This window comes from Gymnodraco acuticeps, unplaced genomic scaffold (assembly GCF_902827175.1).
Source record: "Gymnodraco acuticeps unplaced genomic scaffold, fGymAcu1.1, whole genome shotgun sequence".
Taxonomy (NCBI): domain Eukaryota; kingdom Metazoa; phylum Chordata; class Actinopteri; order Perciformes; family Bathydraconidae; genus Gymnodraco; species Gymnodraco acuticeps.
In genome coordinates this window covers 47,501-64,101 of record NW_022991689.1, presented here as the reverse complement: position 1 = coordinate 64,101, position 16,601 = coordinate 47,501, and the positions used below count along the sequence as shown (strand labels likewise).

Genomic DNA, 16,601 nt, shown 5'->3' with positions numbered 1-16,601 from the left:
CCTCCTTTAGATTAGCGGTAGTGACGTGAAGTCATGTGACCGTGCTGTAGTTCCTTTATAGCCTAACATTACCCAACTTTAGCTTAGCGGTGGTGACGTGAAGTCATGTGACCGTGCTGTTGTTCCTTTATAGCCCAACGTTAGCCACCTTTAGATTAGCGGTAGTGACGTGAAGTCATGTGACCATGCTGTAGTTCCTTTATAGCCTAACATTAGCCTCCTTTAGCTTAGCGGTGGTGACGTGAAGTCATGTGACCGTGCTGTAGTTCCTTTATAGCCCAACATTAGCCTCCTTTAGATTAGCGGTAGTGACGTGAAGTCATGTGACCATGCTGTAGTTCCTTTATAGCCTAACATTAGCCTCCTTTAGCTTAGCGGTGGTGACGTGAAGTCATGTGACCGTGTTCTAGTTCCTTTATAGCCCAACATTAGCCTCCTTTAGCTTAGCGGTGGTGACGTGAAGTCATGTGACCATGCTGTAGTTCCTTTATAGCCCAACATTAGCCTCCTTTAGATTAGCGGTAGTGACGTGAAGTCATGTGACCATGCTGTAGTTCCTTTATAGCCTAACATTAGCCTCCTTTAGCTTAGCGGTGGTGACGTGAAGTCATGTGACCGTGTTCTAGTTCCTTTATAGCCCAACATTAGCCTCCTTTAGCTTAGCGGTGGTGACGTGAAGTCATGTGACCGTGCTGTGGATCCTTTATAGCCCAACATTAGCCACCTTTAGCTTAGCGATGGTAACTTGAAGTCATGTGACTGTGCTGTAGTTCCTTTATAGCCTAACGTTAGCTTTTTACTTAAAAAAATCACAAAGAGGTGCTAATATGTGGAGATTATCCCTAAATGTGTAAGTGTCATAAACGTTTGTTTGACACAGAGATTATTTTCTGTAATAACCCAAAATCCAATGGGAAAATACCATTGGATTTTGGTGGAGGGAACCAGGGAGATGCTAATTCCCGGTACGGCGACATTTCCTCTACAAACCTGTTGTGCATCATCGTAAAACATTAACATTTAGAGTAAAAAACAATACCAACACTGATTATTTTGGACATTAATATCTTTTCTTTTTTATTAAGACAAGAACTCTTCATTGTTTTGTAAAAATGTCTATTTATGAACCAATACAAAATGTGTATGGGAATGTGGAACTCCTTTTTCTCCATTAATACACATTAACATTTCCCAAGAACAGCAGAGAGACATAAAGGAATCAATCTAAAAACAATGACTGGTGACACTATCAGAACTTTTTCGGGATTCAAACGTGCTTCCAAAGGCGGTGGTGCGAGGATAGTGACAGAAGAAGAAGTAGAAGTAGTAGTAGAAGTACAGCCACAACAAGTTTTCTGATCCTGCTTCATTCCAATAAACAGTGTACTCTTTATGACCTATGTCAACACAAAGCAATACTCAACACATCTTTTACAGTGCACCAAATATTAAGAAAAATACAGGAAACATGTACAACATATATGCAAAATACCACCAAATGTTTGCCTCTTGGATCTAAAATAATGTGTTGCACTTGATGAGGATGCATTGTACTTGCTTTTATGTGATTTGGTGGGGCCTAAAACTTTGCATTCTACCTGAGATGCAGTCACATCATTTAGCAACGCATGAACCAGAGACAAGACAAATTCATTTAATGTGGAGAAACTACACTGTGAGACCTTTTTTTTTCCCACTTTACTGGGCATTTAATATAAAATAAAATGACACATACAGTAGCCTAAACTAACATTATGCTAATTCATCCAAATTGAATCTTGATCTTTCCTGAATATCTACATGAATGTTGTTTTTTTTGTATCTTTTTGGGAATGAATGGTAGGTCAAACATTTGGAGAAACACTCCTGTTCCTACCAGAAAAAAATGGAACAAAGTAAATATGAATTCCTTATGGTGCGTTCACACTGGATGCTAAGCTAATTTTTCGCGCGGCACGTAACATGTCAAGTCAACGTTAGCTTAGCCTAGCCTGATTGATCCAAACTCTAGATGTTTAAAGTGTTTGCCTGCCTTCTTGTGGAAAAACTTGCTAAAGCATTAATTCATGGATTTACTCATTTATATCCGTATTTACTACGGCGAAATATGTTCAATTTGTTGTCTACATTGACTTAAGCCCCGCCTCCTCGCCAGCACGTCTAGTTGGAGTAAACACAAATGATGCCGCGGTTAAACTGAAATCTCCACTTATCATCCGGTGTGAACGCACCCTTCAGGAAGAAGACAGTATTCAGATCTATTTATTTATTGGTAAGACATATTTTGAAGTTTGATTGAAAATGGAAGCAGCCACCGAAGCGAAATAGCGCTCGCTGTAAAATACAAATCACACAATCTCAGTCCTACACGTGAAGTGGCATCTGCTCTGTGATTCATAAATGAACGATAACAAGTCAGTTAATAGTTTGATCAGACATCAGACTGGAAAACATCGAAACCTAATCAGAAACCCTTCCCCCACCCCAAACCCATCCAAACACAAAACAGCAGTGTCATCAGCATACAGTGTGAACTTAGTGGTAATTCCTTTTACGAGTACAGAATTTAAATTAAATCACGTTTTTAACAGAGGCATGTAGAGTTTTGGACACTCCTGTAGTCCCCCTATATCTAATAGAAAACAGCTCCCACCAATCACTACGGCTGCATTTTAAAATATCAAACAAATTTAAGAAAATGCACAGATTTTCAGGCGATTATCTAATGCACTTCACAAGAAACCTTTCACCTCCCTTTGTACGACCCCATGTCTTAATACGGAAAGCCTTCATGCATGAGAATGATATATTAAAGCTATCACGTTGTTAATGTTTGTTGCACATTGGGAAACTCCAATCAAACATGGCAATTGAGAATTTTAAGTGTCCACACAACAAGAAACACCATTACCTCCTACTGGTAACAAGTGACATACTCGTGAAAAATGTTTCATCACTAGATATGATTGGTATTGACGCATTTCTATCTACAGATTTGATATGGTTTATCCTATAGAGTGGTGCAGTGACGAAGTAACTTTGTGGGAAGATGCCGAAGTTAGCATCGCAAGGGTTCCCTCGACAAAAAGCCAATTGTTTTTTCCATTGGATTTAGGTATTTAGCAAAAAGGATGATCAGTGGCAGACAAACGTTTGTAACTTAGACGTTTTGTTCAAAAGGAAAATCTCACGTCTGAGTAATTCCTGACGTCTGAATTTGGTTTCTTCGTGGTCAAAAGTTTATGATTTGAAACAAAAAATGAAATGTCCAAGCCATCATTGGAGGCCATCTTGAAAATGCCGCCATCTTTGACTTTGTAGTCGTCTCATTTAGACACTTGGTGGCAACCGCTGTTTTTAAATTAACAAGTTGGGTATTTACTGACATTTTTTTTTCATAGAGGTAAAATCTCTTCAGCTTGTATTAACCACCAGACGTAGTTGTAAAATGCTGACTCATTACCAGGTTTTAGGACTCATTCCTACACCACTCTAAAGATGCTAGCTTTTAACCGTTGAAGAACAAAACATTCATAAATGGTTGCAGCCACTGTTAGCTTTGATGATATGTTTATCGTTTTAAATGGTTTTTACAATGACACGAAAAGCCTGATCCAAGCTCTGACGGTGCAAACCTTGATCATTTGGGGAGTCATTATGCACGCTTCTTGCTGTGTGAACACATAATTAAGACAAACAATGCCATGAATACACCCTCGTTGCCATGTTAAGAAGCCAGTGCATTAATGCAACCATGGTTTACGACCTCGGAGCACAACCTGTGTATTCATTTCCCTCAAAATAATTAATTACTTTTTGCATTCCTCAGTGCTCCAGAGAAACACATAGTGCTGCAGATAGCTGTAACAATCTCTCAGAAGTGGATACAAGCTCCAACATGTCAATTTTCATCCCTCTGGGGTCGTTCATTTAAAAAAGCCACTTGAATTTTCAAAGTTGCGACCGTTTTCCAAGATGGCCGCCATATCCAGCCAAGTGAACTGGATACCTTTTGGTGATTTTGGGATTGAATGATATGTTATTGCCAATAGGGGAGTCAAATTCACTAATAAAAAACTTCTTCAGAGCTTTTTTCTGTCATTTTATATTCATTATGTTAAAATGTGGGGCTTATTAGAAAGCATCTGCGACACTAAACCACACTAATACCAGTATTTTATGTTAGCAAAACTAGTTAGCGCACAATGAACACCAATATGTCACCAGTAGGCCTACTACTACACTTCTACACGCAAAAATACCTCAACCATCTCCACTACCACGCATGTTGGGCTACTCAGTTTTCCATTGGCAGATTACGTTGATGTTATGGCTTAGAAATGGTAAAAATAAACTTTTGTATAATTCATGACGTCTGAATTTGGTTCCTTTGTGATCAAAATGTTATGATTTGAGACCAAGATCCTTAATACAGGGCAAGTGAAAGTGATTTTATGTTAAAAAAAAAATGACGTTTCCAAGCCATCATTGGCAGCCATCTTGAAAATGCCGCCATCTTGGATTTTTGAGTGGCCAATTTTACTACTTGTATCCACTTTTGAAGGATTTCCTTGGTATATTCAATTATCTGCAGCACTAACAGAACCGTATTCACTTCTGGCAGGTGATACGTAGATAGAGAAGCAAAAATAAACGAGTTTTAGCACGTAGAAACATGCAGAAAACGATCAACCGTGACTCAAGCTGCTGCATTTAAAGCAAAATGTATGTTGAGATGGAAGTGGAAAGACTGGCCTGTCTCTTCAGTGTGAAGACATGAACTCTCCCAAACACAATGAGTGTGACAAGATGAAATCCACACATTGTAATTCTAGTAAAAAATATTTCTTAGTAAGGATTAGTGTAATATACAGCTGTGATTCCATTGGCTTGATTTACATTGGATTCTGTGTAGGGAGGATGTTTTGTGAAGCTTCCTAAAATAAATTCATTTGCCGTTTCAGTTATTTTTGTGTGTTAAAGTTATGTACAATACATCTTTTGGACAATTTTAACACCAATTTTTCCGTATTACTGAGCCATCTTGACTGAGAGTGTGCCAAGAAAAACAATTTCAAAACCATTTGCAAGAGCAGATGGAAATCAATTGAATCTCATCATCACAACTCAATTAAAGCTGGTGCGAAAACAGATCATAGACTAAAAGAGAGGAGGAAATAAAAATATTGAAATGGCAGCACGGTGAGGAAAATATTCTCTTCAAAAGGATTATTTAAGAGATCTCCTCTGAGGTTGCAAACACCAATGACAATCATTTCGTATTATCCTTCGCTGCCTTCTTTTTGATTATGTTTTGAGTGTGTTCAGGGCGAGAATATCCAGTACACGAAACCTGTTTCTCATTATGTTCTTTGTACAATGATATGTGAAGCATTCCATGCATTTCTGGAGCTGTCGAAACTTAAATAACGAGAGAAGGGAGCAATGGCTTGAGACAAATCACAGTATACTGGAAAGAGTTTTGCAGTGTGTGAGTGCGGACACATTTAGGGGGGAAATGAATAAAGTGGCTGTGTAATTTTTACTCTCATACAAAAAGCCAACAGCACATCGATGAGGAGATGACACGGGGGAAATGAGGATCGAACACAAATCCAAAGTATGGATAGAACAAGGCACAGAATTTTCTGCAAATGGTTGAACTAAATAAAATTCGTACCAGCAGTTAGGGAGGTGTCGAATGGTGAAGCTCTCTACAGTGATTTTTCTGGCAATGCACGCCAAATCCCCCCAAAACCCCTTCCTCCAACTCCGCCTCCGAAAAATACCCTACTCCCATTTTTTGTCCTTTTTGATTTTTTTTTTTTTTTTACACACAAAACATTCCATCTACATCTGCAGACTAGACTAAACAACGGTTTGAAACCAGGCCTTCTTTCTCTCTTTGAAACCCCTCTATCCTGAACAAACTCCACCTCCATCTCCACCCTTCTTTCCCTCCACCTCTTGCCCCAGAAACAGCTCCATAAAGCGGGCGCTGCACTGAGGGTTGGGGTCCTCTTTAGATGTAGTATTCTTTCTTTTCGTCTGAGTTGGTGTGCCCCCCCTCTGCGTTGATGATGGCTGTGTCTGCGTCCGCGGCGTCGTCTGCTCCTTTGGCTTCATGTGTGAAGTAGGTACCTGAAGAAGAGGAGGAAGAGGAAGAGGAGGAAGAGGAGGAAGAAGAAGGACAGCGTCAGTGACTGGGTAATATCCAGGGTTCAAAGTCAACTTTATTTTCAATCTTTCAGTTTGTGTGTACAGACAGAGATCGAAATACCGTTTCCCACAATACAAAAACAAATATATATAAAAATATGTATAAAAATATTTATATCCTATATACACAATCAACAGACACATTTATACATATGCACACATGTATGTTCGGAGGGTTACTTTACAATTGTATTCCCCTACAACTAGTTACCTGTGAAAAAATGTATCCCAATATAGACGTAATGTAATCTGATTATTTTACTCAAAGAGACCCTATTCTGTTTTTGTAATTTTCCCTCTCTTGTAGTTTCAGTGCATTGAAATGGTCTGCAAAGGCTAAAATCCCTGTGTTGCCTCCAGAGGGAGTTTCTCTCCCCCACAAGGACTCTTTAAAGTAGAAACCCTACATACTGATATACACCTGAACATCAGCAGGAGAGGACTCTTTAAAGTAGAGACACTACATACTGATATACACCTGAACATCAGCAGGAGAGGACTCTTTAAAGTAGAGACACTACATACTGATATACACCTGAACATCAGCAGGAGAGGACTCTTTAAAGTACATACACTACATACTGATATACACCTGAACATCAGCAGGAGAGGACTCTTTAAAGTAGAGACACTACATACTGATATACACCTGAACATCAGCAGGAGAGAACTCTTTAAAGTAGAGACACTACATACTGATATACACCTGAACATCAGCAGGAGAGGACTCTTTAAAGTAGAGACACTACATACTGATATACACCTGAATATCAGCAGGAGAGGACTCTTTAAAGTAGAGACACTACATACTGATATACACCTGAACATCAGCAGGAGAGGACTCTTTAAAGTAGAGACACTACATACTGATATACACCTAAACATCAGCAGGAGAGGACTCTTTAAAGTAGAGACAATACATACTGATATACACCTGGACATCAGCAGGAGAGGACTCTTTAAAGTAGAGACACTACATACTGATATACACCTGGACATCAGCAGGAGAGGACTCTTTAAAGTAGAGACACTACATACTGATATACACCTGAACATCAGCAGGAGAGGACTCTTTAAAGTAGAGACACTACATAATGATACACACCTGAACATCAGCAGGAGAGGACTCTTTAAAGTAGAGACACTACATACTGATATACACCTGAACATCAGCAGGAGAGAACTCTTTAAAGTAGAGACACTACATACTGATATACACCTGAACATCAGCAGGAGAGGACTCTTTAAAGTAGAGACACTACATACTGATATACACCTGAACATCAGCAGGAGAGGACTCTTTAAAGTAGAGACACTACATACTGATATACACCTGAACATCAGCAGGAGAGGACTCTTTAAAGTAGAGACACTACATACTGATATACACCTGAACATCAGCAGGAGAGGACTCTTTAAAGTAGAGACACTACATACTGATATACACCTGAACATCAGCAGGAGAGGACTCTTTAAAGTAGAGACACTACATACTGATATACACCTGAACATCAGCAGGAGAGGACTCTTTAAAGTAGAGACACTACATACTGATATACACCTGAACATCAGCAGGAGAGGACTCTTTAAAGTAGAGACACTACATACTGATATACACCTGAACATCAGCAGGAGAGGACTCTTTAAAGTAGAGACACTACATACTGATACACCTGAACATCAGCAGGAGAGGACTCTTTAAAGTAGAGACACTACATAAAAAATGCTCTTTTTAGTTTTTAACTAACATTGTAATCCTGCTAGGAATTCCAATGTTTAGAAATGTAACAGAAACCATAATTTATTAATGTAACTTTAAGGGAATACAGTCGTCTTGTATCCTGATTACCTGTTACATGTAATCCATTACTCTCTTGTAATAACCTACTGTGTAGATGATACAAAAGATTAGACCTCTTCATCCCACAGCACCTAATTATGTAAATCCTTCGACACACGGCCATTTTATTTAACAGAAACTAGCCCGCTGTAATATTCAGATTATACATCCTCCTTTCATTCAAATTGGCACGGGTTCTGAAATGGTCTTGAGTGTGTCTCACACCTCCAAATTAACCTTGTCAAGTTCAGAGGAGGAGAGAAAAGGAGGCAGCGTGCTCCTTCAAACTTAATTCACCAGATGTATTCATATTGTGTCGCAGCGGAGGTTGATAACAAAGGCAATATTCCTGATCGAAGGAGGAAGGGCACTTCAAATAGATATTTTAAAACCTACAAAAGATCCTTTGAATAGATGGAAACAAGGTGCTGCTGACCTGGGATCTGACTGTAAGAAATAAAATGTCTTACTACTTTTCAAGGTTTTGTTTCATTCTACTTTTAAAAATCTCTACATTTGTTTAACTGCAATCATCCTTTAGCTATTATACTTCTTACTTCATGTATCTGTTAGTTTACAGATTATTAGCCAATACAAAATATAATATCGTAATGATGGCCCTTTTCAGAATCGTTTATATATATATTCAAGATTTAAAGATTCAAAGGCTCTTACGAATATTCGCTTCGCTCTAAACGCTCCTATCGCTTTGCTCTAATCGCTCGAGTTTCACCGCGGCTGCCAGCTGTGTTTACTCGCATCATTCAAACAAGACGTGCTGCCTCGGGAGCTACAACTACAACAAAATGAACATATTTTACCGTGATTAAATTGTAATACACGTTTCTAAATCATGCCGACGTAACAACATACTGATACCGGTTAGTAAAAACCATGAATTAATGCTTTGACAAGTCTGCAGACAGACGGCAGGAGAAAAACCTTTTAAAATGCTTGTTTTCTGAATGAAGATCGGGTCGACCAGGCTAAGCTAACGTTGTATGTGCTCACTCCACACTCATAACGACGGCCTACAGACATAAATAAACCAGCGACTGTATTCGCCATGACACAGGCAGTCTGTGGTTTGTACTTGTTTAACTTTTGTCCAGTTTCTGAACAGATATGAGGAGCTGTGATCTCTGTGTGCTAACAGCTAACTGCTAACGGCTGATGTTTTCTGGTTGAACGTCAGTGACGGCAGGCTGAGATCCTCACCGCTGATTGGCTTCCGCGAGAACGCGCCACGTGAATTTGACGCTCGAGTTGAAACAATTGAACTCTCGCGGCACCGTTCAATCGCCTCAATCGCGTGATTCGCGCCGCGTCCACCGCTTCATGCTCGCCGTCGGAGCGAATTCGCGTCTGTCCGCGTCTCTGCATTGACTTTACATGTAATCTCGCCGCCCCCAAACATCGCATCGCGTCCGGTGTGAACGCAGCATAAGAGGTACGCTGCGGAGTAGTTCTTCTGAATCGTATACATTGACAGTTATTCAATATGTGCTTTTATTCATAAAATCCCTTTCAGGTAAAGGGAATATTCCTGAGCATTTCAATAGGTACTAAATGCTTCAAGGTTGATAACAAAGGCAATATTCCTGATCGAAGGAGGAAGGGCACTTCAAATAGATATTTTAAAACCTACAAAAGATCCTTTGAATAGATGGAAACAAGGTGCTGCTGACCTGGGATCTGACTGTAAGAAATAAAATGTCTTACTACTTTTCAAGGTTTTGTTTCATTCTACTTTTAAAAATCTCTACATTTGTTTAACTGCAATCATCCTTTAGCTATTATACTTCTTACTTCATGTATCTGTTAGTTTACAGATTATTAGCCAATACAAAATATAATATCGTAATGATGGCCCTTTTCAGAATCGTTTATATATATATTCAAGATTTAAAGATTCAAAGGCTCTTACATTAGGAATGTAGAAATGGCAACGATGGCAGATGGTCTCAAACATAATCTGCACTATTCTATTCTACTCTGTTTCTTTGTGCACTATTTTTACATGTTTTATGGTTTAATGTCTTATATAACTATGTTGCATTGCCATTTCTACACTGTAGCTGCAGTGGTGATCCTAGAGTCGGTGGGGGCCCTAGGCAAACATTCACTGGGGGCCCCTCGAACCAGCGTTTCATCACCCCCCCCCCCCCCCCCCCTCATCTTAACGAAACTTAAGATGAGAAGTAGCATTTCACGGCGCGCTATGCATGGGGCCACCTAGAGGGGGTTTCCCGACATGTCGTTGCAGTAAATGAAAGGGTGTTTCATGTTGTCATTGCTGTGGCCCTTCTTAATCTACCTTCTCTGGGGGCCCCCTTCTGGTCCGGGGCCCCAAACTGTTGCCTGCCTTGCCTGTTCACAAGGTGCGCCCCTGTGTAGCTGCTGTGCATACATGGGGAGACAGGCCACATTGCCCAGGACTGCCCAGGGAAGGATGAGCTAATGCCGACCGCCAACTCATCTGGTGCAAGGCCCTGCCACCTTCTTGACTCTTGCTGGGTACAGGAACGCTCCCTGGCTCAAATGATACCAGTCAAGGTAAATGGAAAAGATGCAGAGGCGCTAGTGGACTCAGGAAGTGTGGTGTCCCTCATTCAACCCCACCTCCTCGACCATTTGCCATCTGAAGAGACTGTGCCCGTCTCCTGTGTCCATGGGGACACTCAATTATACCCCACTTGCCTCATCCACCTTACCACAGTTAAAGGCAGCTGTGAGCTGGAAGTGAGGGTGGTTCCTTCCCTACCAGTCCCAGTCTTGGTGGGGCGAGACTGCCCACTATACAAGCGCCTGCGGCACCAGAAGGAGGTGAGTACCAAAAAGCCCAAACGTGCCAAAGGAAAGCAAGAGAAAGGACAAATTGCCACCCAGGGTATGTCTCCTCAGCAGTCCCCCAAAGTTGTGTGTGCTGTGCCGGAGGAGCACAGAGGCAACCAATCTTCCAGTGCAGACGAGGCAAATGATAACCCTTTTGTTACTTTCCCGGGAGACCTAAGCACAGGTGATGAGGAGGGTGAAGTCGCATTGCTTCCAAGTTTGAAGGGCCAGTTCGGGACCGCCCAGATGGAAGACCCCAATCTGCTGCATGCACGCAGCAATGTTACGGAAATAGAGGGAAAACCAGTTCCAGGAGTAGGTGAGCTTACATGTCCTCATTTCCTAATGAAAAATAATCTGTTATATTATGCCAAAGAGGTTGAAGGTCAGCGAAGAGACTTGTTGGTTGTCCCAAAACAATATGTGTCCAGGTACCTGGAGGCCATTCCCTTGAGGAACATGACAACGAGAGTGATTGCACAGGAGCTGCTTCACCTGTTCAGCCGAGTTGGGATTCCTAAAGAGATGCTAACAGACCAAGGCACTCCCTTCATGTCCAAGCTAATGAAGGATCTCTGCAGGCTCTTCAAGGTAAAGCAGTTTCGTTCATCTGTCTACCATCCTCAGACAGACGGATTGGTAGAACGCTTTAACAAGACGTTGAAATCCATGTTAAAGAAGGTTGTTGACAAGGATGGTCGTAACTGGGACCAGCTTCTGCCCTATGTCCTGTTTTCAATCAAGGAAGTTCCACAGGCTTCAACCGGTTCTCCCCCTTCGAGCTGCTGTATGGCCGACAGCCCAGAGGACTTCTCGACATCGCAAAGGAAGCCTGGGAGGAGCAACCAAGCCCCCATCGGAGCCTGATTGAGCATGTAGAGACGATGCAGACGCATATGAAAGATGTTTGGCCCATGGTCAGAGAGCACATGGCTCAAGCCCAAGAAGCCCAGAGGAAAGTGTATAACAGAGATGCCTAACCGCGTGAGTTCCTGCCCGGGGATAAAGTGCTTCTCCTGGTCCCCACCACAGAACACAGATTCCTGGCATCATGGCAAGGTCCCTATGAAGTGGCAGAGAAGGTGGGACCAGTCAACTACAAGGTACGCCAACCTGGCCGTCGCAAACCATCCCAAATATACCATGTTAAAGAAATGGTACGCCCGAGAGGCACTGCTGTGTTGTGGTTCCCCGGTTGTGTCCCCCTCTTCTCCAGACCATGAGGTGGCCGAAGTTGAATACGGTCCAGGGCTGTCCAAAGCTCAGTTACAGCAAACCAAGGAACTGGTTCAGCAGAGTTTGGATGTGTTCTCACTACGACCTGGACGCACAACGATGGTGGAACATCAAATCCACACAGAGCCTGGCCAAAAGGTAAAGATGCGGCCCTACCGGGTGCCGGAGGCAAGACGGGCGGCCATTGAGCAAGAAGTACAGAAAATGCTGGCTATGGGGGTGATTGAAGAATCTCACAGTGAGTGGACCAGCCCTGTCGTTCTGGTTCCTAAGCCAGACAAAACCAACAGGTTCTGTAATGATTTCAGAAAATTGAATGAAATCTCCAAGTTTGATGCGTATCCTATGCCCAGGATAGATGAGCTAATTGATCGGCTTGGGGAAGCCAGGTATATCAGCACTCTGGACTTGACGAAAGGGTATTGGCAGGTCCCACTTGAAGCAGCCTCAAGAGAGAAGACGGCCTTCGCCACCCCCACAGGGATGTACCAGTATACTGTGCTTCCCTTCGGGCTTCATGGAGCACCAGCCACGTTCCAGAGACTGATGGACAAGGTCCTGAGGCCACATCGTGAGTATGCAGCTGCCTATTTGGATGACGTTGTTATCCACAGTGACTCATGGGATAGCCATCTCATAAGGCTTGCAGCAGTGCTGGAATCTCTCTGCAGGGCGGGCTTGACAGCCAATCCAAGAAAATGCAAGCTTGGACTGGAGGAAGCCGAATACCTGGGCTTCACCATTGGGCGGGGCAACGTTAGACCACAAGATAGGAAGGTTCAGGCGATCCAGGACTGGCCACGGCCGTCAACAAAGAAACAGGTGAAAACCTTCTTGGGTCTGACGTCCTACTATTGCCGTTTCATCCCAAACTTCTCCACAGTAGCCTCTCCCCTTACAGACCTGACCAGAGACTCATAGCCGCTAATGGTCAAGTGGACAGGAGAGGCTTAACACGCCTTGGAGGGACTTAAGAGGGCTCTCTTGACCCCAGACTTCAGCCGGGGGATGATTGTGCAGACGGATGCGTCAGAGGTGGGCATAGGAGCAGTACTATCCCAGGAGGTTCACGGTGAGGAACACCCCGTCATGTACATCAGCCGGAAGCTGAACACAAGGGAACAAGGGTATGCTACTGTTGAGAAAGAAGGCCTAGCAATGAAATGGGCGCTTGAGCGCCTCCGGTATTACCTCTTGGGACGTCACTTCACTCTGATAACTGATCATGCCCCACTGATCTGGATGGCAAATACAAAAGACACTAAAGTAGGAAGGTGGTTTGTCTCACTACAAGAGTTTAACTTCTCTATGAGCCGGAGCCAAGCATGGGAATGCAGATGCCCTGTCCCGTAGAGATGCCCTGTGGACCATGGTCACCTCTCCTCGGCCAGAACTGAAGGGGTTAGCGGCCCGGCTACGTTAGCCTTTGTATAGTTAAAGGTATTTTTGAGTTTAACAGCAATAAAGCCTCTTTTTTGGACTTGAACAATGCCTCTGTCGTGATTGCTGCACTACCACTTTTCTCTTTATCTGCCCAGTCCTGTTACAATACTTATTGAAAACAAGCTACAAAATGTAATACCTTGGAAAATGCAGTTTAATACTTTTTAATAGCCTTAATTTTCTTTTTAAGACCCTACGGACACCCTGCTATCATTATTATTTAATTTGTATTATTATAATGTTTTTTCTGTGGTTAATCTGGTGTATGTACTGCATTAAATGGCCGTGCGTTGGATGTTGAACTTGTGAAGAAAGTGCGTTCAGTTATAAATAAAGCTTTGTGCAGCTTTCACACAGACTGCTGTAGATAATGAGCCTTATTCCAGTTTAACGCAGTGTTTTTCAGAGCCGCCCGTCTTCTTTCTGATCATCTGACTCCAGAATCACCATCAAATAAAGTCTCCCACACCTTTAAATGGCCTCATTTACAGTGCTTCCTCTGCAAAGCGCCGCATGCATCCGAGCCATTTCCTTCCCGTGTAAGAAATATCAAAGTGTGACATTTGTTATAGATTATAATCATTTCTGTGTTATGAGGACAGCATACAGATGGTGTTATGTATTCAGCAGGACGGCGTGTAATTTCACTCACCAGCAGTAACCCGGAGCTTTATCAAAAGCCTCTCTGTTATTAGTAAAGGATGTGGTCGAAGGTTTTTCAATATATTTTTCCAAAGTAAAGCGGCTACAGCTAATAAACTTTATAGGAACAATCTGTGTTTAATGCTGCGTTCACACCGGACGCGATGCGAATATTCGCTTCGCTCTAAACGCTCCTATCGCTTTGCTCTAATCGCTCGAGTTTCACCGCGGCTGCCAGCTGTGTTTACTCGCATCATTCAAACAAGACGTGCTGGCTCGGGAGCTACAACTACAACAAAATGAACATATTTTACCGTGATTAAATTGTAAATCTAAATCATGCCGAAGTAACAACATACTGATACCGGTTAGTAAAAACCATGAATTAATGCTTGACAAGTCTGCAGACAGACGGCAGGCGAAGAACCTTTTAAAATGCTTGTTTTCTGAATGGAGATTGGGTCGACCAGGCTAAGCTAACGTTGTATATGCTCACTCCACACTCATAACAACGGCCTATAGTCATAAATAAACCAGCGACTGTATTCACCATGACACAGGCAGTCTGTGGTTTGTTCTTGTTTAACTTGTGTCCAGTTTCTGAACAGATATAAGGAGCTGTGAGCTCTGAGTGCTAACAGCTAACTGCTAATGTTTTCTGGTTGAACGTCAGTGACGGCAGGCTGAGATCCTCATCGCTGATTGGCTTCCGCGAGAACGCGTCACGTGAATTTGACGCTCGAGTTGAAACAATTGAACTCTCGCAGCACCGTTCAATCGCCTCAATCGCGTGATTCGCGCCGCGTCCACCGCTTCATGCTCGCCGTCGGAGCGAATTCGCGTCTGTCCGCATCTGTGCATTGACTTTACATGTAATCTCGCCGCCCCCAAACATCGCATCGCGTCCGGTGTGAACGCAGCATAAGAGGTACGCTGCGGAGTAGTTCTTCTGAATCGTATACATTGACAGTTATTCAATATGTGCTTTTATTCATAAAATACTTTCAGGTAAAGGGAATATTCCTGAGCATTTCAATAGGTACTAAATGCTTCAAGAAATTCATTTAACACCATTTAACAATGTGTTAAAGCAGTTGTTTCCATTTATACAAGCATAAGTTCACATTTCCTTTCTTTGCTTTGAGTAGCTGTTCTTAAAGTTTGCCATCATTATTGAATTCAAGCGTTTGTTTGTATATTTGTTTATACATTCAGTCAGCTGAATGCGATGCTGGGAGATCTACTGTTTGTGTGTTTATTTTGTGTACAGTGATAATGTTACAACAACAACAACAGTAAAACTCATAACAATCTATACGTTTATGTTTTGTTCCTGTATTTCAGTTTCACAAAAGATAACTTGGGTAAATCAAGCAGGAAATCACGTCTTCATTCGAGGACAGGCAGAGTAGAACCTGCAGATTTCTATAAATACGGTATTACGGTCTGCAATAGTATGGTTTGTTTTTGGCTGGTCGTTTAGTGCAGTTCATCTATGTTATTGAGTCAAGTTGTTGCTGTTTTACTGTATACGCTAGCTTTCCCAGCTACTGTCCATACTTTTATTTGCTGTGAACACTAATCCTCCCCATGCAGCTGTACTTTAATAAAAGCCTTCTTTATGAAGCTGATATATATAAATATATTTCCGGCTCAGTACCTTTGTGTCTTGCAAAGTAGCGTCCCAGCACGATGAGTAGACAGAGCATGGCGAACACCACCACGGCCACGACCCCCCCGATCACCGCGTGGTCCACCGTCCTCGGAGCGCCCTCTCCAGCCCGGGAGTCTGAGGAGGAGGAAGGAGAAACTTAGATATACAAACATTCATCGAAGGTCAAAGTGATCAGGGTGTAGGTGTCGTGCAGGCAGAGGTAGGAAGTAGTGGAGTACAAATACTTCGTTACCGTACTTAAGTACATGTTTCTAGTGTCAGTACTTTACTCCACTACTTATTTTTCAGACGACTTTTTACTTTGACTTCTTACAGTTTGAACACAAATACCTGTACTTTCTACTTCTTACATGTTGAACACAAATACCTGTACTTTCTACTTCTCACATGTTGAACACAAATACCTGTACTTTCTACTTCTTACATGTTGAACACAAATACCTGTACTTTCTACTTCTTACATGTTGAACTCAAATACCTGTACTTTCTACTTCTTACATGTTGAACTCAAATACCTGTACTTTCTACTTCTTACATGTTGAACTCAAATACCTGTACTTTCTACTTCTCACATGTTGAACTCAAATACCTGTACTTTCTACTTCTTACATGTTGAACTCAAATACCTGTACTTTCTACTTCTTACATGTTGAACCCAAATACCTGTACTTTCTACTTCTTACATGTTGAACTCAAATACCTGTACTTTCT

The 16,601-nt window shown here is 42.1% G+C and overlaps 1 long non-coding RNA gene across 1 annotated transcript in view; it reads right to left on the bottom strand.

The window, feature by feature from the left end:
- Window positions 1-1,048: 1,048 nt before the first annotated feature.
- The window catches only part of LOC117534548, a 46,795-nt gene continuing 31,242 nt past the window's right edge, over window positions 1,049-16,601 (bottom strand). Inside the window, exons 2-3 of the long non-coding RNA XR_004567249.1 lie at window positions 15,876-16,004; window positions 1,049-6,141 (exon numbers count right to left, since the gene is read on the bottom strand). This is a non-coding gene — a long non-coding RNA (uncharacterized LOC117534548). The remainder of the gene's footprint in view (window positions 6,142-15,875; window positions 16,005-16,601) is intronic.